This window comes from Lissotriton vulgaris, chromosome 3_1 (assembly GCF_964263255.1).
Source record: "Lissotriton vulgaris chromosome 3_1, aLisVul1.2, whole genome shotgun sequence".
Classification (NCBI taxonomy): domain Eukaryota; kingdom Metazoa; phylum Chordata; class Amphibia; order Caudata; family Salamandridae; genus Lissotriton; species Lissotriton vulgaris.
The window spans coordinates 1,326,308,531-1,326,330,381 of NC_141689.1; the positions used below are offsets into that span (position 1 = coordinate 1,326,308,531).

Sequence of the window (21,851 nt, forward strand, 5' to 3'; positions counted from 1 at the left end):
ATTGTGGTCTGTACCTGGTTTTGTGTTGGAGCCGTTGCCTGGTTGCTTACACTGCAGGATTGTGGAATCATATATATATATACACACTGAAAAAAACATAGGTTTCAGGGATGTTATAGTTAGTTGTACATTTCACTCATACAAAACCCGAGAAATTCCGCTGTTATAGTTAGTTCAGCTAACTATATCTCATGCTCCCACAATGCACTGCTGAAGATGTCACATATTACATCATTCATGACATGGTCAGTGACATCACTGATGACATCTCAAATGTCATCACTGATGACATCATCCAGTGACTGTGTGTTTCTATAAAGTTCAAATATGTTTTATATAGGACAAATTGTATTGAAGAATGAGTGGGTGTATAAGTGTCTGGATGGAGGGTTAAGTGGGTGCGTGACTGTATAAATGAGTAATTAAACGTGTCTTCCTGAATACATGGGTTAGTGACTAAACTGTGTGAATGTCTGTATCAGTCGGTCAGTTGGTGTGTAAGTGGCTGTATGGGTTGGTGAGTATCTACATGAGCGTCTATATGGCTTATTGATTGGTTGCCTGACTTTTTGTATGGGTGCCTGAGTGTGTGTGTGGGTGGGTGGGTAGGAGGTATGTGACTCTGTGCATAGATGTGTGAGTGGTGGATTCACTGGGTGTATGGATGCAAGACTGCATGTGGAAACAGCTGTATGGGTGGTAAGTGTTTGTATGGGTGAGTGAAGGGATGTCTCAGTGGTACATGCAAGTACATATGTAAAAGGCAGTATATGTGAGTGATGGTGTATATAAATAACTATATGTACGAGTTAGTGATTGTGAGAGTGGCTGTATGGATGAGTGTGTACTTGTATCAGTGATTCTATAAGAGAGTAAGAATGCGTTAGTATCTGTATGAGTAAGTGAGGTAGTGTGTGTATAACTGTATGGGTGAGTAAATGGAAGTGTGATTGATTCTTTACATGACCGACAAGGTGTGTGAGTAACTCTGGATGAGTGGCAGTGTGTGAGTGTCTGTATAGGTGGATGAGTACATATGATAGTGTTGTATTGATGAGTGACTGCATGTATGAGTGACTGTATGGGTGAATGAGTGGATGTGTGTGTAGACCTAGGAATCAGTGAGTGGGTAGGTAGTAACTGATATTGGTGTGTCTAAGGTTTAAAAAATGCTAGTCTGTATTTTAGAATGGGTGTATCAAAGGTTAAATTAGGGTGTGAGGAGCTGCATCAGATTTTCATGTGGATGATATCATCAGTAATGTCACTCACCGTGTCATCAATGATGTAATATGTGACGTTATCAGCAGTGCATTGCGCGGGTGCGAGTTATAGGTAGCTGAACTAACTATAACAGCGGAATTTCTCTGGTTTTGTACGAGTGAAATGTCCAACTAACTATAAAGTGCCTGAAACCTATGCTTTTTTCAGTGAATTTCAAAGATTTTTTAAATGCTAAATTCTAACTATAACGTCTCTGAAACCTATGTTTTATTTCAGTGAATTTCAAAGGTTTTTTAAATGCTAATTTATAACTATAACATACCAGTCGCATTTACAGAGTGGTGGAGAAAGGTGAGCGTGGGGTCTGAAACACCTCTTAGCAATCCCACTGTGTGGGATTTATTGGAGGTAACAGGAGTAGTAGTTAGCCCCAACTTCAACCTTGGGGCCCAACCGCTCCTTTTATTACCACCAGTAAGTCCCACACAGCAGAATTGCTAACTTGTCATATCAGGTCGTGCCCCCTCCCTGCACCACTGTGCAAACGTGCCCCTAAGCACGTTTTAATTTGGGAAATTACGTCCCCTTGAATCCTGCGGGTCCCTGGGGGACAACTAACCCATCAGGTACCTCCAGTAAGTGCCACAAAGATGCTTTGCACAAAGGTGGTCCGAGGCCACGCCCCTGTTTACACCTCTCTGCAACGCAGCTCTGTGGTGCTTACTAGAATTACCTGGTGGGCTAGTTGAAACCCAAGGACCCTCAGGATTCAAGGGGTCTTAATCCCCCAACTTAAAATGCACCAAAGGGCTCGTTTGCACAGTGGTGAAGGGAGGGACTGGGGCCTGATGGGACAAGTGTGCAAACGCACCCCGTGGCGTGTTTTAAGTTGGGGGATTAAGGCCCCTTGAATCATGAGGGTCCCTGGGATCCAACTAGACCACCAGGTACCTCCAATATGCACCACAGAGCTGCGTTGCAGGGAGGTGTAAAATGGGGTGTGGCCTCGGACCACCCCTCTGGAACACAGACCAACTTAAAACACGCAACGGGGTGCATTTGCAGAGTGGTGCAGGGTGGGGTCGGGGCCTCCAGCGCGATGCCAGCTTTTTTAAAATGTGTTTTTTTTTTAATGGGGGCAGTGTGGCCCCTCTTCCTTTACTATATTTGGGGCCCTGGGGACCCATCCCCCAGGGCCTGACCCTTTTTTTATTTTAAAAAAAATGGGAGGGCGGTCTCGTGGCCCCCCTCCAGAGGCCAATTATGGCCCTGGGGACCCCATACCACTGGGTCTGGCCACGCTCTTTATTTAGTTATTTTTTTCTGCTGGTAGGGGGGGCCACGTGGCCCTCCTCCTCAGGTCAATTATGGCCCCGGGGGAACCATTGGGACCTCATTCCCTGGGGCCTGGCAATCCTTTTTTTCTTTTAGGAGGGGGCGTCCTGTGGCGCACCTCCCAAGGCCAATTATGGCCCCAGGGACCCCATCCCCCGGGGCAAGCTTGTCCGATTTTTAACTTTAAAAAAAATTATATAATTAGAGGGGAAGGGGACTGCTGAGGACCCCATCCCCTGGGGCCTGGCCAGCCTTTTTTTCTTTTAGGAGGGGGGGTCGCGTGGCCCCCCTTCCAGGCCATTTGTGGCCCCAGGGACCCCAGGCCCCCGGGGCCTGGCCTCACTGTTGGGGACCATAGGGGAGCCCCAGTGCGCCCACGGTCACACTGGCTCTCCACCTCCTATGGGAGCCGGTATTGCTTTTCCACAAGGGGAGCTGCTGACATGTAGTTCCCCTTGTGGAAAAGCAATTGTGCCTTGCTTCTTGGAAGCGAGACCAGGTTTCCTGCTCTTGCTTTCAAGAAGCAAAGCAGTGTTTGCCATGGCAGGGTGGCAGCTGTGCTCCCACCCTGCCATAGCAAACAGCGATGTCCCGGGGGTGGGCACCACAGGACATTGCAGGAGCCATCCCTGGGGGGTGGTGGTCCCCAGGGCCATAAGGGGCTCCAGAAGGGACGTTGCGCTGTCCCCCACCCAATGTGTGCAAATCCCCAGGGAGGAGGTGGTGTACTTGCATACTTAGTGCCCCAGGCAGGTGGGGGTCGAGCCCCCCCACAGGTTATTTTCTAAAGAATGAGTGCCCCGGGTAAGTGGTGGTCCCCGGGGCTGTGGGAGGCAGCGTGCCCCGCAAAACATAAATGAAGCCCAAGGTAGGTGGCGGTCCCCGGGGCTGCAGGGCCCCCACGGGCCCCGACTCTACATTTTCTGCATGCCCCCGGGACCTGGCCCACCGGGGGCTTAAAAATAACAAAGCGGGGGAGCCTGCGCTTCATTTTTTTTTAAAAGAATTTGTCCACGTTCACGCACCCAACGCAAATTCAGCCGATTTTTTTTAATGCTTTCTTTAGACCTAGGGGTCCCTGGTGGACCCCCTCAGCAGGCCTAGGAGGTCAGGGTATCTGTACCACACCCCCTTTTCTTGTTTTTCATCCTTATATCTCTGTTTTCTTGCAACTCGATAACCGAGTCACAAGTTGGCTACCAACACTTCCTGGTTTGGAGTGTTGGTAGCCAATCAGAGTGAAGCTCCGGAGGAGTTGCGACTCCTCTTCAGTGATCAGATATATAAAGTTTTCTTTTTTAAATATCTCAGGAACTTCTGATCGGATTTACACCATTTAAAAAAAAGGTAACTTTCTGAACAGAGACCTACATTTTTGCCACATTTGGTGTAATTCCGTTCAGCAGTTCGGGCTGTAGATTTGTCTAAAGTTTCCTATGGAAATTAACATGGAGAAAACACGTTTTGAGACCGCCCTTTTTTCTCAACCCCTCTTGATGACTCACCCCGAAACTTTTAAGACAGGAGCTGACCGGAGGGGACCTAAATTCGAGAAAATTTCTCGAGGATTCGTAAAACGGCGCCAAAGATATTGGCAAAAGAAAAAAACACTTTTTTTATAGAAACAAGGTCCTAACTATAACTACCTACTGGCGACATTTTATCTTTACCGGATAAAAAGCTTTCATTACAGCGTGTAAACTAAAGACTACAACCATTCTAATATGATGAAACTTAAAAATATAGTAAAATTTATATTTTCCTGACAAAATGCTCAAATAAATCGGGTTGAAAATGACACATATTAAAACTTATAATTATAAGATATATACATAAATGTATATCTAAAATATGTATAAGTATAAATATGCTAACAGTCACACTGACTAAAATATGCATAAAATAAATTTAAAAAATTACATATTCAGTTAAGAACAGCATATCTAAAATTGTAGACACTGTTACTAAAGTCAGTTATAACACATATTAATAAATCGTTAAAAACCCTCTAAAATTCAATTTTTCAATCATATCATTTCCGACGTCTCGCAACTGCCCAAGTGCATATTTATTAGGACACTGCTATGTCAGCCTAAATGCTGTATTTGTGGACCTTGTCTCTAAGTTTCACAACATGGCTTTCCTTTACTATTACATACATCTAATGCTATGCTTTTAAGTTGTATCCTCTGATGTTTAGATGTCAAAGAGTGTGTTTACATTTGACTAATTTCAATCTATGGTCAACATGTAAAGTGCTCAAAGTGACAGAAAGTGCAAAATGACTAGTGCTAATACTAACTTTGACAAAACAATGTTCCAAGACCTTAAAAAACACCCCCCTAGGCTAATATCCAATTTACACTTAAGTAAGCATGGGCGAATTTTGCGGATCCACGATCCGCGGATTTTGCGGATTTGCGGATCGTGGATTTGGGGCGGGGCTTTCATGCGAGTGCACATGCCTCTTGTGTGCATAAAAGGTCAGAGAAAGATCAGTTCAGCAGATGAAGAGAAAGACGCCCCTGGTCACAAGAACAGCACGGGTATTGTGCTCGTGAAAGTCAAGGATGCAAAGGCCTCTATACAGCATCACAGCTGATTTTCCATGGTAGAGTTGGGAAAAAAGGCACACCTGTCCAGCCTCGACGACGCTCACGATTGTTTTTGGGCTAATGAATGAGTCACTGAATTTGAGCATCAACTAGTTCGAGCGACCAAGTGTGTGTTACTATGCAATCGCCCCGAAGGGCGCAGGGGTCCCTTGAGTGAGCTGTCCATCATAGTGGGTGAATGGCGGGAAGACGGTGCAAACCGCGAGTGTGTGCGCGGGGCCAAACGTGCGGGGCTTCCATGCGAGTTCACATGCCTCTTGTGTGCATAAAAGGTCAGAGAAAGATCAGTTCAGCAGATGAAGAGAAAAAGCTCCTGGTCACAGGAACAGCACGGGTATTGCGCTTGTGAAAGTCAAGGATGCAAAAGCCTCTATCCAGCATCACAGCTGATTTTCCACGGTACATTTGGGAAAAAAAGCACACCAGCCTGGCCTGTTGTAACTATTTTACGATAGCGCCGGCAAGCTGCCAGCGCCATCCTAAAATAGTTACTAAATTAGCTTCAACAGGAAGCTCTAATAGATAAAATCGAGCACCTGCTTTATTTTATCTATTAGAGCTTCCTGTTGAAGCTAACTTAGTAACTATTTTAGGATGGCACTGGCAGCTTGCCGGCGCCATCGTAAAATAGTTACAACAAGCCAGGCTTCAACTTTTGCCCCCGGATCCGCCGCTCGCGGATTTGCGAATTCTCTGTAAATTCGCGGGAGTTCGCGGATTGCGAATTTACCGAAAATTCGGAAAATCCGCGAGCGGAACGGATTTTAAGCTCATACTTACACTTAAGTATCTAGAATGAATTGCGGCTAAAAATCCCATTTAAAGACCCCTAAAATGGTGAATAAAAATGTGTTTGTGTTAAAAGTGGTATGATGCAAAGAAAAGGGTTCTGATGGCAATAAGAAATAATTTTTTCCTCTTCTCTGTCAACAACCCATAGTCTAAGTGCAAAACATTTATATAACTGGAACAGTATTGTAACAACCAAAGAGGAGAACCCAACATATTATTCACAGAAAATTGTGCATATCTTCCATTGTATTTAATCAATATGGGGCCTTACTGTCCAGCTCGAGAATGGTGCGAGTGGCTAGTTGTCTTACAAGCTTTTCCCTGTTACCTCCTCATCTGAGGGGTGGAACTGCATTAATCACAAAATACGTGATACAACTCAGATCATTGTTATGTGTGTTCTTGAAATGTCTCGCTGCAGGGTAGGACGTATCGTTGTTAACTATAGCCCTGATATGCTGTAATATCCTGATATGCACCTGCAGCTATGTACTTCTCACATACCGCAAACCATAGGTGCATGCCAGGACATACACAGCAAACTCCGTCCTGCAGTTGTAATTCCCTTTGATGACAATGTCCACATCTGAAAATGGGGTAGTGTACTTAGTGGTGTTAACACCAAACTTACAGGCACGGCAGGAAGAACATTAAAAAAAGCCTTGCCTTGGTTTCAGCCATGTGCTGTTGTATAGGATTTTAGGACCCTAGTGTAATTTTCCCGATTCATGCCCTTATATAGGTATAAATCACCCTATCCTTATATAGGCATAGAAATCATAACCATATTTAGACATAGCTCATGCAGTCCAAATACGGCATGGCTACTTCCACTAGTTCCGAAAATCCACTACGATTTCTTGGAAAACTCGCCTTTAGCAGTTAGGCACTTCCCCTTGCTTGAATGTTGATTTGTTCAAGAACTCATGGAGTTTTCAAAGAACTTTGACTCTTTGATGACGTTATTATGTCCAACCTTACGTCAAACTCGGCACCTTCAAGGTATAAATATGCCCACATTTGCCCCAGCAGTTCGACAATCTACTTGCCCGACGCATCTCACTGCAGCAAGTGCCGAAGGAAGCCAACCCTCCAGCAGACGCACTGAGAGAGACGCTGTATTTTCTCTTGCCGAGAAATCCAGCTCCAGTGTTTCTAAGCTACCCTTGCAGGTTGTTGGGAAATCGAGTCCTGAGACAGAGAGATACCAGACCTTCTTCATTATAAACCAAGGTACGGAGCTGATTAGACCCTAAGAGAAATCTTGGATAGATTCTTGGCAAAAAGAATACTAGATGTATGCTACACCTCACTTACTTCTTCCCTCGTACTAGAACTAGGTTAGGTACATCGGGGTAGGCGTATTTTAGAAGCACCAGTTGAGTACTTTTAGTCTTTCTTTATTCATTTATGCATTCTATGTATTTTATGGCTTAGAAACCATACCATGCTTTTACAGTATTATTTTATAATACTCTTCTTGCTGTACGCATTATACTTTTCAGCCAGTATTACGATTGTAGCAATTCATTTCTTCTGCATGAGACTGTTCAATAAATACCTTTTATTGAAAACGCCTGTCTCTCTATTTCTCTGCACCTCTGGTGAAACAAAGCATGTATGATTGACTGAGTAAATATCTATCTATTGTTTCCACGACTCTGAAGATACGTTTTATCTTGGGGAAACAAAGTTGTCATGTTTATGCGGTTGTCAGAAACGAATCCCTTCATGTTTATTCGAGAAAGTTTCTAGTGAACTCTGAGCTAGCTGGCACTCACAATTAAGTCTAATATAGTCAATAGAGACCTAGACGACCTCAGTCCTACGTCTAATCTATAGGATATATTATTCCAATGCGCAGAGCCTATTGGGAATATAGGAACTATACTACAGTGCCTGAAGTGTCTAATTCTGGACTATTTTTAACCAAAGTACTCTGCATAGATTTGGTCTTGCTGTAAGTAATGGCTGGAAGGTTGGGGAGACGGGGTCCCAAAACCCCATCTGTTAACACAGTACGCCAATTCTTTTATTTATTTATTTCTTTCGATTTATATAGCGCTATATAACCCCGGGGTCTCTAAGCGCTTAATTCTTTCTTATGATAGATTTAATTCTTCTTTCTTGCCTACTGTATGTTGTGATAAGTCTGGGGTTATTTTCCACCTCAACTTCATTTCCCGCTTTTTCTTTGGTCTGTAGAAGAGTCTCTCTTGGCCTGGCCTGTGATTTCCTAAGAGCTTGTGTCAACACCTTGTCATTTTAACCTCTTTCCTTCAGCCTCTGCATAGTGTTTTGTGAACATTTTTCAAATTCATCAGTGGTACTGCAATGCGCTTTAGCCTGAGTATCTCCCCATAGGGAATACTATCAATGAGGTGTTTCGGATGGCTACTGCTAGCGTGCAAGGTACTGTTCCGTGCTGTGGCCTTTCTGAACAATGTTGTTTCTTTTTTTTTTTTTTTCTTTTTGAAGAGTTTATTGAAAAGCAAGGTGGATTTATTTCTTCTTGGACACACCCACGGTTCGGCCTCTTCGTCCGGTGGTCTTTGTGTGCTGGCCACGCACACGCAGGCCCCAGAAGTGGCACAGTCCCCTGTGAGCACGGATCTTCTTTAGACACTCCAGATCTTCACGGAGTTTGTTATCAAGGCCGTTGGCAAGAACCTGGCTGTACTTTCCATCCTTAATGTCCTTCTGTCTGTTGAGGAACCAATCAGGAATTTTGTACTGGCGGGGATTCTGCATTATGGTGATAACACGCTCCACCTCATCCTCTGTGAGCTCTCCTGCCCTCTTGCTCAAGTCGATATCAGCCTTCCTCAGCACTACATGTGCATAGCGCCTTCCAACACCCTTGATGGCTGTGATAGCGAACGCAATCTTCCTCCGCCCATCAATGTTGGTGTTAAGAACACGCAAAATGTGCTAGAACTTTTCGGGAATTACCAGAGACATGGCTGCAGGGGCTGTCTGGTTCCCTCTGAACAATGTTGTTTCTAATTTGTTTTCATCGACCAAAATACGTACGCCTAAAAATTCTATTGTAGTTCTACTGATCTCGGAGGTAAAATTCAAATTCATAGAATTGTTATTCAATGTAGCAATGAACTTACTAGCGCTATTCTCCTCTCCATTCCAAATGATGAAAACATTGTCAATATACTGGTACCAATACACTACATGCTGATCATAAATGTCTTGGTGGATTTTCTTTAGGACCTGTTCTTCCCACCCCACCAGCCAAGATGCAAGCATGCATAGCTGGGGGAGAAACAGGACCTCATTGCCACGCACCTCAATTGTTTCAAGGTATATTATCCAAATAAAAAGAAATTGTTATGCAGATACCATGAATTCAAATTTAAAAGCATTTTGTTGTGTTCATCAAACTCACAAGATCTGGTCTCGAGGAAATATTTCACTGCATTTAGTCCTGCCATGTGATCTATGCTTGTATACAGTGACTCAATGTCCAAAGAAATTAGTAAAAAACCTTCTTCCCAGGTAATGTTCTTGGTCTTATTTAAAAAAATCTCCTGTGTCTTTCACATAACTTGGAAGTTTCTTTGCAAAATCTTGCAAAAAAAAAGTCAACATATTGGGAAGTATGTTCACTGACACTGTTGATGGCCGAGATTATAGGCCTCCCTGGTACTGGTCGAATATTTTTTTTTTTTAATTTTTATTTTGCAATTAACAAAAAGGAACAAGAAAACACAATAAGCCGCACCGGGGCGTCACACATGTTCCCACACAGTGGGAAATGAAGCAATTTAAGATGGTGGTAAAGCCACAATGCTAAGAGAAAGATCAGGCAATGAGTCCGAGCACCTGTAGAAAAAGAAAAAACCATAAGTAATGCCCCTTAGGAGCTGAGTCTTGCGAAATCAAATTGTCCCTTCAAGCAGGTCTTCGAGCAATCCAAAGATCACAAAAAATGCACCATCCGCTGAAATGAGGTACCCCGGTTGCAGCATTGAGAAAAAGGAAAATACAACTCCCCAGCCCCCCCCCCCCCCCTCCGTGACAGCGACACAAACATACCACATTCATTTGGCAGGCACACTAAAGTTGGAAGAGGTGTAAGGATCTTAATGATGCTGGGCAAACCGCTGAAGGTAGGCCAGTAGATAGGAAGGTTACCAAGGGGCCCCACACGTGCTTAAAGTTCTTGTAATTACCGAGGAAGATGTCCGCCATTCTTTCCAGGCTCAGAAGTCTCCAGAGCCTCGCGTGCCAAAGGGAAATCGCCGGAGCCTCCTTCCGTTTCCAAGCCGCCGCCAGCGTAAGCTTGGCTGCTCCCAAGCACAGCCATAGGATTTTCTTATCCGCGCGCGTCTGGTGCTCAAGACTGGGGTCCCGTAGGCCCAGGAGCACAAAGGTCAAGGAGTTCTCAATAGGGTATCGTAGGATATCCTTGACATGGGAAAGAATTTCATCCCAGAACGGCTTGATTATTGGGCAATCCAACCAAATGTGGCGGAAGTCCCCCAGAAGGCCACAACCCCTCCAGCACTTGTCCGAGGTAGCCGGGTAGATACGATGGAGCCGAGCTGGAACCATATACCACTGCGTGAGAGTCTTTAAGTGAGCCTCCCGTAAGTGGATCGAGTGATTGAATTGGTTCATATCTCTCCACAGCGCTGACCATTCGGCGTCGGCGATATCCCTCCCCACCATCTCCTCCCACTGCTCCATATAACGTGGCCTAGGAGACAATTCAGATTGAAGCAGCAGCTGATATAGGAAGGAGATGGCTCCCTTCATGGTGGATGTCCTTAGCAAAAAAGCCTCAAATTTCGAAGGAGGCCTCGTGGCTGCCTCCAGCACTCCTGGCGACGTGGCCCAATGTAACAGTTGGACATGCTTATATCTATCAGTTTGCGGCACCTGGTAGTCCCGCATGCAATTAGCAAAGGTCAAAGGATCAGAGCCGTGAAACAAGTGAAGCAGCGCCCTGCAGCCACCTTCCCTCCATGCGTCAAAGGGCCCCTCGGCAAGGGCCCCTCGGCAAGCGCCGGCGGGAAGGCCGGGTTGAAATGCAATGATGTGACCGGAGATGGGAAGGTCGTCCATCGCTCATCGCCAGCCAAGGTGTCCCATACCTTCAGCGTAGTGCCCGTGGGGGTACTGATGTAAGCATTCACGGGGCGATCTTTCTTCGGTTTCCAGGCTAAATCCCAGATGGACCGACCCGCCACGCTTCGGTCCATATGCAGCCAGTGCTTTTCAGGGAACTGCTGCGACAATTCCACCATGACCCTCAGTTGGGCAGCCTTATAATAGAGGCGCAGGTCCGGGAGACCAACCGCTCCTTCCACCGAGTTCGGCGTAGAACCGCGAAGGACAAACGCGCTCGGCCCCCTTGCCAGACAAATTTCAATACCATTGTTTTGAGGTGCCGGAAGTAAGTGCTGTCCAGCAGAATAGGCAAGGCTTGGAATAGATACAGATATTTGGGGAGGAGGACCATTTTAACCGCATGCACCCTACCTAACCAGGACAGGAATTTAGGTTTCCACCTCTCCAATTCCGCCCGGGTCTTTGTCAGGAGGGGCGGGAAGTTGGCCGCGAATAACTTACCCACCGTCGGAGTCAGGTGGACTCCCAGATAGACAATCGAACCCGAAGCCCAAGCCAACGGCGTCAACGCCCGTACCTGAGCAACATCAGCCTGCGATAAAGTCAAATTCAAAATGTAAGACTTGCCATAATTTACTTTAAATCCAGCCACACCCTCAAATTCAAGCAAAATGTCCCTAACACAGGGCAGAGAAACAGCCGGATCAGCCACCGAGAGCAGGACGTTGTCCGCGAAGAGAGAGATTTTGTGTTGTTCTCCCGTGAACGGTATGCCCTTCACACCTTCGTGTTCCCTCACCGCCATCGCCAGGGGCTCAATGCTGAGCGCGAATAACAAGGGGGAGAGGGGACACCCCTGTCTCGTGCCCCGCGAGTGTGCGAAGAAGGCCGACAGGTGGCCATTCACTGCCACCCTCGAACGTGGACTGCAAAAGTTCGCCTGCAACATGGTAATGAATTTATCAGAGAAGCCGAAAGCTCGCAGCGTATTAAACAGAAAGCCCCAATCCACGCGGTCGAAGGCCTTCTCCGCGTCCAGACCCACCAACACAGCCGGAAGGCGGAACCTGTCCGCTTTTTCAATGAGGTGAACCACTCTACGGGTATTATCGTGGGTCTGGCGACCCTTAATAAAGCCAGACTGGTCTGGGTGTATGATCGCCGGCAGCAGATCTTGTAGGCGGCCAGCCAGAATCGCCGAGTACAGCTTTGCGTCTATGCTAAGCAAGGCTATGGGACGAAACGAAGCACATTGCTCCGGGTCCTTCCCAGGTTTCGGCAAAACCGTAATCACCGCCTCCGCCAGGGTCCCCGCGTTCATCCCGGACGTCCCCATACCATTAAAGAGGGCAACCAGAAAGTCACACAACTCAGTAGCGTACGTCTTGTAGAAGACCGCTGTGTAACCATCCGGACCCGGGGCCTTGTGTAATTTCAAATTTTTGATGGCGGAGAGAACCTCTTCTCTCGAGATCGGTGCTTCTAACAGCTCGTTCCATTCCCTAGACACCCGGGGTAACGGCAATTGTCGTAGGAACTCCCGCTGTGACTCCACATCCAGGGCGTCACCAGTATACAACTCGGCGTAAAAGCGCCCAAAAAAATGTCCGCCTTCGCTCCATCCTGATTGTGCAACACTCCTGCGGCATCTCTGATCCCTCCTATGTATTCCCGCTCCCTCTTGTCCCGCAATTGTGGCGCTAAGTGTCTACCAACCTTGTTGCCGCAAGAATACGAATGACGCCCCAGTCGCAGAAGCGTAAGCTTGGCCCTATTGGCATAGTGTGCCTTTAGTTTGCCCCTCACTGCCGTCAACGGGCGAAGAGTCACTCTCGAGGGGTTGAGTTTGTGAGCTCGTTTGAGCTCGACCACCTCAGTCTCCAATGCCTCACGTTCCTTCCCCCGCAACGCGTTAATCTGCGAGTTGAGTCCCAGGCATGCGCCCCTGATCGTAGTCTTAAAGGCGTCCCACGTGGTCGACAGTGAAGTGTCCAATGGGGGATTGAGGTCGAAGAATTCTCGGATAGCGAGGCGTAATGCCTGATTAGATACATCGTCCCTGACCACCGACGCCGGGAAATACCACTTCCGATGCGATGCATCAGGTGGCGACCAACGGAGATTAAGCACCAAGAGACTATGGTCCGATACCGAGATTGGAAGAATGGCGGCATCCATCACGTCCCCGCGTAGGGACTGACTAAGGAAAATGAAATCTAAATGAGAGTAGGAATGATGCACGTGGGAGAAAAATGTGTAATCCTTTGTGGTAGGGTGGAAAAATCGCCAGCCATCAACTAGTCCCAGCTCCCCCACCCCTTGCTGTGCCGACTCAGAAAACACTCCCGTACCCGCCCTATGTCCCCCTGAGCTATCCAGATCTTTGTCCCACACCAAATTGAAATCCCCCAACAGGAATAAGTGACCTTCTGCAAAGTCCCCCACCTTCACCAATAGATCCTGCAAGTACTTATTTTGACCAACATTGGGTAAATACACCACCACGAAGGTGCACAATCGACCTTGTATAAGCCCTTTGACCATCAACCAACGGCCTTCCTTATCGTGACGGACCTCCACAGGCTGAAAGTGCAGCGCAGCCCGGAAAAGGAGTGCCACCCCCCTGTGTTTCGTAGCAGCGGAAGATCTATAAATAATGGGATAGGCCCTATGGCGGAGCCGCATCTCATCTTTCCGCGCCAGGTCGGTTTCTTGCAACCCAACAATGTCAAGGTGGTGGTCCACTACATACTTCAAAACCTTCTGCCGCTTCTGTGGCGAATTCATGCCCTTAATATTCCATGTCCCTATGCTAATCGGCATAACAAAGACGAACCCATAAAACTGCTCTCATCACTCCAAGTGTCCCCCTCCACACAACTAGGCCAACACTCATACAAGAGACTTCCAGCACTCGCCATCCAACCATTGCAGTGATATCTACAACGCCATTGTGCCCACACACCCGCAGCCACACATCAAACAACCCCCCAGTCCGACCGTCACGGGTCCCCCCCCCACACCCCAAACACCCCAACTCCCACCCCTCCCCCAGTTGAAACATAACCAAAAACAAGAGCAAAAGCAAAAACATGAAAGCAAATACAGTACTCATCGTGTCCAGAAGGCCGGAGTCCGTAAGAGGCCTTCCATCCAGGAAGCAGGCCTGGGGGACTTATACACTATCCCCCATGGCCACAGTCGAGGGTGTCTCCTCCAAGAGTACATTCATACCCCCAGACCAGAAGGCCCGAACCCCTCCGGCGCCGATCCATCAATGAGAAGGAGGTCACGCCGCTCCGGAGCTCTGCTGCGTATCAGCCAATGTGGCCGAAGCCACCGATGCCACAGCGTTGCCCCGCTCCTGCAGGCTGGTAGTGAGGTCCGGCCGCCGCCGGTCAGGCAAAGCGCCCACCCTATGCCAGGAAGACGAGCGGTGGCGCCTCCGAGATGGAGAAGTAGCTGTGTCCTGCGAGGGCGGCACATCCTCCAGGCCCAGAAGGTCTTTTGCTGCCTGAAGCGTGCGAATTTGTGCGAGACGATTCTGCCATCGAAAGATGATCCGAAACGGATGCCCCCAGGAATAAGCGATGCCCCGTTCTCTCAGAAAGGCAGTCACTGGGTGGAACTCCCTTCTTTTCAGCAGGGTGGAGGCCGCCAGGTCCTGGTACAGTTGGGGGTGGTGGTCCCTAAATTGCAACGACGTGAGTGTTCTGGCCTTGCGGAGGATCCACTCTTTCACCTGGAAATCATGGACGCACACAAGGATATCGGGGGGGGGGCCCCCGCGCCTGGGCAGCCCCACTCTATGCACTCTGTCCATTTGGATTTCCCGTGTATCCTCCTCATCCAGTATTTGGAGGAACAGCTCCTGGACATAACCACGCAGGTCCCCTGCCTCACCATCCCAGGGCACAGCCCGGATACGAATGTTATTCCTGCGTGAACGCTTTTCCAAATCCTCCGTGTGCGTCTGTAAGTCCAGGTTCTGCTCGGTGAGGCGAATGATATCCTGCTGCAGCAAGTGCACGTCGTTGGCCATACTTAGATCATGGTCTTCCAGGGTCGCCACCCTCTCGCCTAAATCGTCCACATCTCTCCGCACCTCCCGCAGGTCAGAAGCCAATTGCGCCCGGAGCTCGGAGATATCCTCCTTAATGGAGGCAAAGAGTTCAGTCATGAAAGCTTTCGTTGCCGGCGCTTCATCGTCCGACTGCTTCGACGACCCACTAGCTCCAGGGGACGCCGGCTGTTGGGAGGATTTCGAAGCGACATCCTTCCCCGGGCGCCCTTTGCACTGCGCGTTAGACATGGCGGCAAGCAACGCTCCACCCGAGCGCCACGTGGCCAAACAAGATGGCGGGTCTTGTTGCTCGGCCGGCGATCTCAAGTGCCAGGCCTAAAACTATAGTCCGCAGCACCCCTGATATGACTGACATGACTGATACGACGTTCACAGTGCATACAGCATCTCGTGTCTCAGGCGTCACAGGTGCACTGGGCAAAGTTCAGGCCCGTGGGTGAGCAGGAGTCCAATGGCGGCCATGCACAAGTGCCGTCGCTATCCCCCAAACTGCTTCCGTCCCACACGTGGCCCGGGCTTCACCGGGATCCGCTGATCTGGCACCGCTCACCACCACCGGCCTCGGCCAGGGTAACCGCCACCGCCCAGGTGCACCGCCTCCGGCATACAGACGTCTCGGGCCACCTCCCGACGACCACCGCCGGCCGCTGTGGAGCTTTCTCAGCCGAGCCCCGTGGGTCTGCCGCACCTCACAAGCCAGGGGGCTCCAAGCCACCTCCGTAGCAAAACCCTCCGCTTCGCCGATTCAACGCGACTCTCCACCTTCCGCCAGCTCTGGGGACTCCAGGCGAGTTCTCAGGAGCTCCGCCCTCCTCCTACACCGGCCGCCGAGATCAAGAGAGGCCGGGGTTGCGCAGGCCGCGGAGTTCAGTCGTTCTCGTGGGAGATCTCGGAGTTTCTCCGCCCCACCGATGGCACCAAACCACTCCGCTACTCCAGGGAGACTTCCACACCACTTTTGAAGCGGGGCCGCTCCCTCAGGACCGTGCTATTAGATGCTTTTGCTGGATCAGCGCTGGAGCGGCTCGGAAAGGCGTCTTACTCCGCCGCCATCTTAGCCACCCCCCTGGTCGAATATTTTTTATGTACTTTAGGAATAAGGTACATGATTGGAATAACAAGGAATTCCATATTCATGAATTTTTGCTCATTTGTTGATATTAGACCTTCCCTTTTATTTTGCAATAGTTGTTTTTTTAAACATTCATTGGCTTTGTTGTATTCCTTTATATTTGTTTTCATGTAGCAATCCTTATTGTCCAGCTGTCTCTTGGCTTCTGTAATATACTGCTTTCTTGGCTATATCACAATATTTCCTCCCTCTGATTTATTGAATATTATTTCATGATTTTCTCCCATTGTCTTCATGAGTTGAGCATATTGTTGATCCATGAATGTTTTTTTATGTTTTCGTTTCTTCACTTGAACATAACGTTTTTTGATATCCTCAATAACACGTTCATGCAAAATGTCCACTGAGTCTTTTGGCATCATGGGAAGAAAGGTACTTCTAGGTTTGAATGGACTAACTCCTGCACCTTTTTGGCCAGTCTTTATTCTTTGTAATTTGGCTTGAGTGCTAATTTTTTGCATTCTCAATAATTTCCTGCTCATCATTTACCTCGTTTTGCAGATCCTGCAGTGCCAGCAGGGCTGGAACATCAGAGACCTGCAGATGCTCGGTATTTTCATGGTTTGTTGCTGCGGTTGCTTTGTATTTTTCCAAACCTGACTTAATTGTAAAACACTTTTTTAATTTAAGTTTTCTAATGAAGCATAAAATATCAATTATCATTTTGAGTAGTTGAAAGAACTTTCTGGACAGAAATTGAGTCCTAGGGACAGAAGCTGTTTCCTGTTTTTACACAACATAATTCCGTTGACAACACAAACTAAGGACAACATGTGAGATCACAGTTAGCCATCAAAATCTGATAGAAGGAGTGCCATCTTAGAGTGTCTAATAAATCCTCCATCCAGACACTTATACACCCCCTCATTCTTCAATTCACCTAGGCATATATATAAGACATATTTAAACTTTATAGAAAGACACAATCACTGGATGATGTCATCAGTGATGTCATCAGTGCTATCATTTCAGATGTCATCAGTGATGTCATCAGTGATGTCACTGACCATGTCATGAATGATGTAATATGTGACGTCATCAGCAGCGCATTGCGGGACTAACTATAACATGGAAATTTCTATGGTTTTGTATGAGTGAAATGTCCAACTTACTATAACATGTCTGAAACCTATGTTTTTTTCAGTGAATTTCTAATGTTTTTTAAATGTTAATTTCTAACTATAGCATGCCTGAAACCTATCGTTTTTTCAGTGAGTTTTCAAGGTTTTTTAAATGCTAATTTCTATATATAACGTGCCTTAAACCTATGGTTTTTTTTCAGTGAATTTCAATTATTTTTTTACGCTAACTTCTAAATATAATGTTCATTTAACATATAGTTTTTTTCCGACACCCAAGAAGGACACAACACCCACCGCCACAACCCTCAGGACCTCATCCCCGTACCACCCTTTTCCCTACTACCACCAAGGCAGTGCAGAACAGGACAGCAAACCCTCCAAAAATGGCATGGTCACTCAGCCATATAATAGCTCAATGTTGGTAAATGTGGCAACCGTTTTTTCTGTAAATTAGATTTTTTTTTAAATACTAATTTCTAACTTTAATGTTCCTGAGACCTATTTTTTTGTGAATTTCAAAGGTTATTTAAATACTAATTTCTAATTATAAAGTTAAAAAAACCTATGTTTTTCAAACTAATTTTGAAAAAAATATATATTTTGAAACTTTAATATCTCAAAAATAGTTTTTGTATTTTTTTTTAATTTAAACTAGGTAATGTCTTCTTGTTTTTAAAATATTAAACAACTACATACAGTATGAAAGGGCGCCCAGCCCAGAGCCACATCTGAAGACCAACACATTTCATAGACCTACTGATCAAGCAGCTCCAATACCCAAGAACGCCACAACACCCACCACCACCCCCAGGACCACCCCCCTCTACCACAGAGGCAATGCAAAACGAGACAGCGAACTTTCCGAAAACAGCATGGCCCCTCAGCCACACAACTGCTAAATATTGGGACAGGTGTGTACAAACTATATGTGAAGGAAGCAATTCATCCATGAATAAAAATGCACACAATGCAAAGTGTAGCGGTGATGTGCTGGACACATCTCAGTTTGTAGAACACACACCTCTCCATGTGCACAAATACTACTGGTGCTTGTAGTGTTGTGTACAGTGGACCCAACCATGTTACGTCAAACACTAGGGAAGATCTCAGTCATGTAGCTGTGTTGTCCCCCGACGTAAGCATAAGTGTAACTGAGGTGGGCTGGTCCGACTTATGCCACTTCAGCGTAGGAGTGTGAATAAATAGGCCGGAGCTCCTCTGGGTGGTTCAAAGCGTCTGCCAGGGTGGCGCCCCTCACCATGCCATGTGGCCACCATTATGACCGCCAGCCTCCTCAGCCAATCGCCGGTTTCTGCCACACAGGCCCCCAGCGGCACAGCTTTGTACATGTCTGTACAAACTACTGCCTTCAATATACACTGCGGACAGCAAGGCTCACAATTCAGATTGAATCGCGATTGCAGAACACGCAGTCCAGTAGGCAACAGACATTGCTCAACTCAACAACACGTGGCTGTGAGCCCTTCCTCACCACTGGCTCTGGTGTACACTGCGGTGAGTAGGGCTCACAATGAAGATCAAGTCGCGATTCAAGATGACGCAGTCCAGAAGGCAACAGACATTGCTAAAGTCAACACAAAGTGCCTGTGTGCTCTTCTTGACCGCTCCCTCTTGCCTACACTGTGGTGAGTAGGCCTCACAATACCGATCGAGTCTCGATTGCAAATGACGCAGTCCAGTAAGCAACAGACATTGCTCAAGTCAACGCCACATACCTGTGGGCCCTTACTCACCGCTGCCTCCTGCCTCCAATGCGGTGAGTAGGGCTCATAATTCAGAGCGACTCGCGATTGCAGATGACGCAGTCCAGTAGGCAACCGACAGTGTTAATAGTACGGCCTGCCCAGACGACACATCATCGGCACAGTTGATCCACATGTGCAACTGTGTCCTGAGTGGCAGTGACTGCAAGTCTGTGGCAGTGACCACAGCACCATACTCCCTTCAATCAGTGAGGCATATTTCCATATGCAAGGCCAGCGACACGTGGTGCCACTAATCCTGTTCAACACAAGCCAATCCCACATTTGAAACTGTGTCCTGAGTCCTGAATGGCAGTGACCCCAAGTCTGTGGCAGCGACCACAGCACCAGACTCCCTTCGATCAGTGAGGCATTTTTCCATATGCAAGGCCGGCGACACATGGTGCCACTAACCCTGTAGAACACAAGGTGTGACATGTGGTGCCACTAACCCTGTTCAACACAAGCCAATCCCACATGTGGAACTGTGTCCTGAGTCCTGAATGACAGTGACCCCAACTTTGTGGCAGCAACGACAGCACCAGACTCTCTTCGATTAGTGAGGCGTATTTGCATATGGAAGGCCGGCGACATGTGGTGCCACTGAACCTGAACTACACAGGCCGGTGGGGCCACCAACCTATGCACGTGGCTGTGGGCCCTTCTCACTGCTACCCCTGACATACACTGCAGTCAGCAGAGCTCACAATTCAGATAGAGTCGCGATTGCAAATGATGCAGTCCAGTAGACAAGAGACATTGCTCCAGTGCGCCCTGTCCGCACCAAGCATCATCACAGGCTCATACACTCTCAATGCTTCTGGTGCCACTAACTGTGCACCTCAACTCAAAGCCATGTGGCTATGGGCCCTTGCTGATCGCTACCTCTGGCCTACACTGCGGGCAGCAGAGCTCGCAATTCGAATTTTAAATGCTAATTTCTAACAACAAGATTGTACTCAGAAAATACAAGACTTCGACAGTGTATTCTATACGTATTTCAACTTTTCATGATACACCTACACTGAGGTCAGTAGAGCTCACAATTAAAATTAAGTCTTGATTCATTAATTAGAGTCTACTATGCAAGTAACCATCACAGGTCTAAAACCTACATAATATCCTTTTAGTATCCTTGCTTCAAGAACCTTTTTTATATAAGTTATAACTTTAGTACAATCACCAATTTCATCTTCAGGTGCAAATGAACACTCAATACAATTCTACACTGCGGGCAGCAGAGCTCTCATTTCAAATTTAGGACATGCGGTGCCACTAATCCTGTTCAACACAAGCTGCGACACGTGGTGCCACTAACCCTGTTCAACACAAGCCGGCGACACGTGGTGCCACTAACCCTGTTCAACACAAGCCGATCGCCCGTGTGGAACTGTGTCCTGAGTCCTGAATGGTAGTGACCCCAAGTACGTGGCAGTGACCACAGTACAAGACTCCTTTCAATCACTGAGAGATATTTCCATATGCAAGGCTGGCGACACAAGGTGCCACTAACCCTGTACAACGGCGCAACACGCGGTGCCACTAACCCTGTTCAACACAAGCCGATCCCACGTGTGGAACTGTGTCCTGAGTCCTGAATGGCAGTAACACCAACTTCGTGGCAGCGACAACAGCACCAGACTCCCTTCATTAGTAAGGCATATTTGCACGTGAAAGTCATCAATGTGGAAAGTATTGCCGACAGAAATATAAGTCAAAGGATCATTTTTACACAAAATGTTGATTTGGCTTTCCACGTCCAGCAATTTCTAAAGTGAACAGTTTTATGTCAGCAGTGAGGCATACCTTCACTCGAAAATCACCCAAAAATACTTATAATTTAAAAAGAACAGAAGAATCAAAGTACATTTATGATTACAATCCGGTGATTTTGAAGATGTGGAATGCAAATACGGACATACAATATGTTGCAGATAACTCAATTGCTGTTGCTCGCTATGTCACGTCATATATTACCAACTCTGAGAAGACAGAATTGAAAGAAATGTGGGAGGAGATTTTGCAGGAGAGGACACTTAGCAAAAAATTGTACAGCTTCAGCTTGAAGATGCTTTCACATTGAGCAATTGGATCCTACGAATGTTCGAATCGATTGACATCTGCAAGTTTATATTCAAAGTCAAAAGGGATCATCTGGATAAGTCTTGGTCTTCCTAAAGCACAAAATCGAGTTTTGAAATCTGTACAAGAAATTGAATACTTGGCACTGAATGAACTGGAAAGTACAAATATTCAGAAAACAAATATGTTGGATAAGTAAGATCCAAATAGAAGTCCATACCTGGAAAACATATGTCTATATAAAATACTGCAACATTAAAGTTTTTAAAAAAATGTCACAGAAAATATAAATGAAGGAAAATACACTGTAATTGGATCTGAAGGATGTTTGGTAAAGCATGACAAAGGAAATGTGATTAATCACAGGAAATTAAGTTGTGATACTTCAGATAAAAGAGAGTTTTTCTATTTAGCTCTTCTGCAACTCTTCAAACCTTGGCGGACTGAGATGGAATTACTTTGGAAGAATCCTCAAAGTAGTCACAATGTCCATGCATGTAAAGATAGCATTGAATGTACAATTTTTCCAAATTATCTCCAAATGTTGAACGAAGAGATTAATCAAGAAAGCACTATTGCAGCTGAAATACCTAGAGATAATGCTCAAGATATGCAAAGTTCACATGACACACAATCTTATCTTGCTTTTTATCT

At 46.7% G+C, this 21,851-nt stretch overlaps 1 pseudogene across 1 annotated transcript; it reads right to left on the bottom strand.

Moving 5' to 3' along the window:
* Positions 1 to 8,412: 8,412 nt before the first annotated feature.
* On the bottom strand, positions 8,413 to 8,945 carry LOC147727832 (small ribosomal subunit protein uS13 pseudogene; annotated as a pseudogene). The gene has a single exon (XR_015309519.1). The product of XR_015309519.1 is annotated as a small ribosomal subunit protein uS13 pseudogene (transcript).
* Positions 8,946 to 21,851: the final 12,906 nt, after the last annotated feature.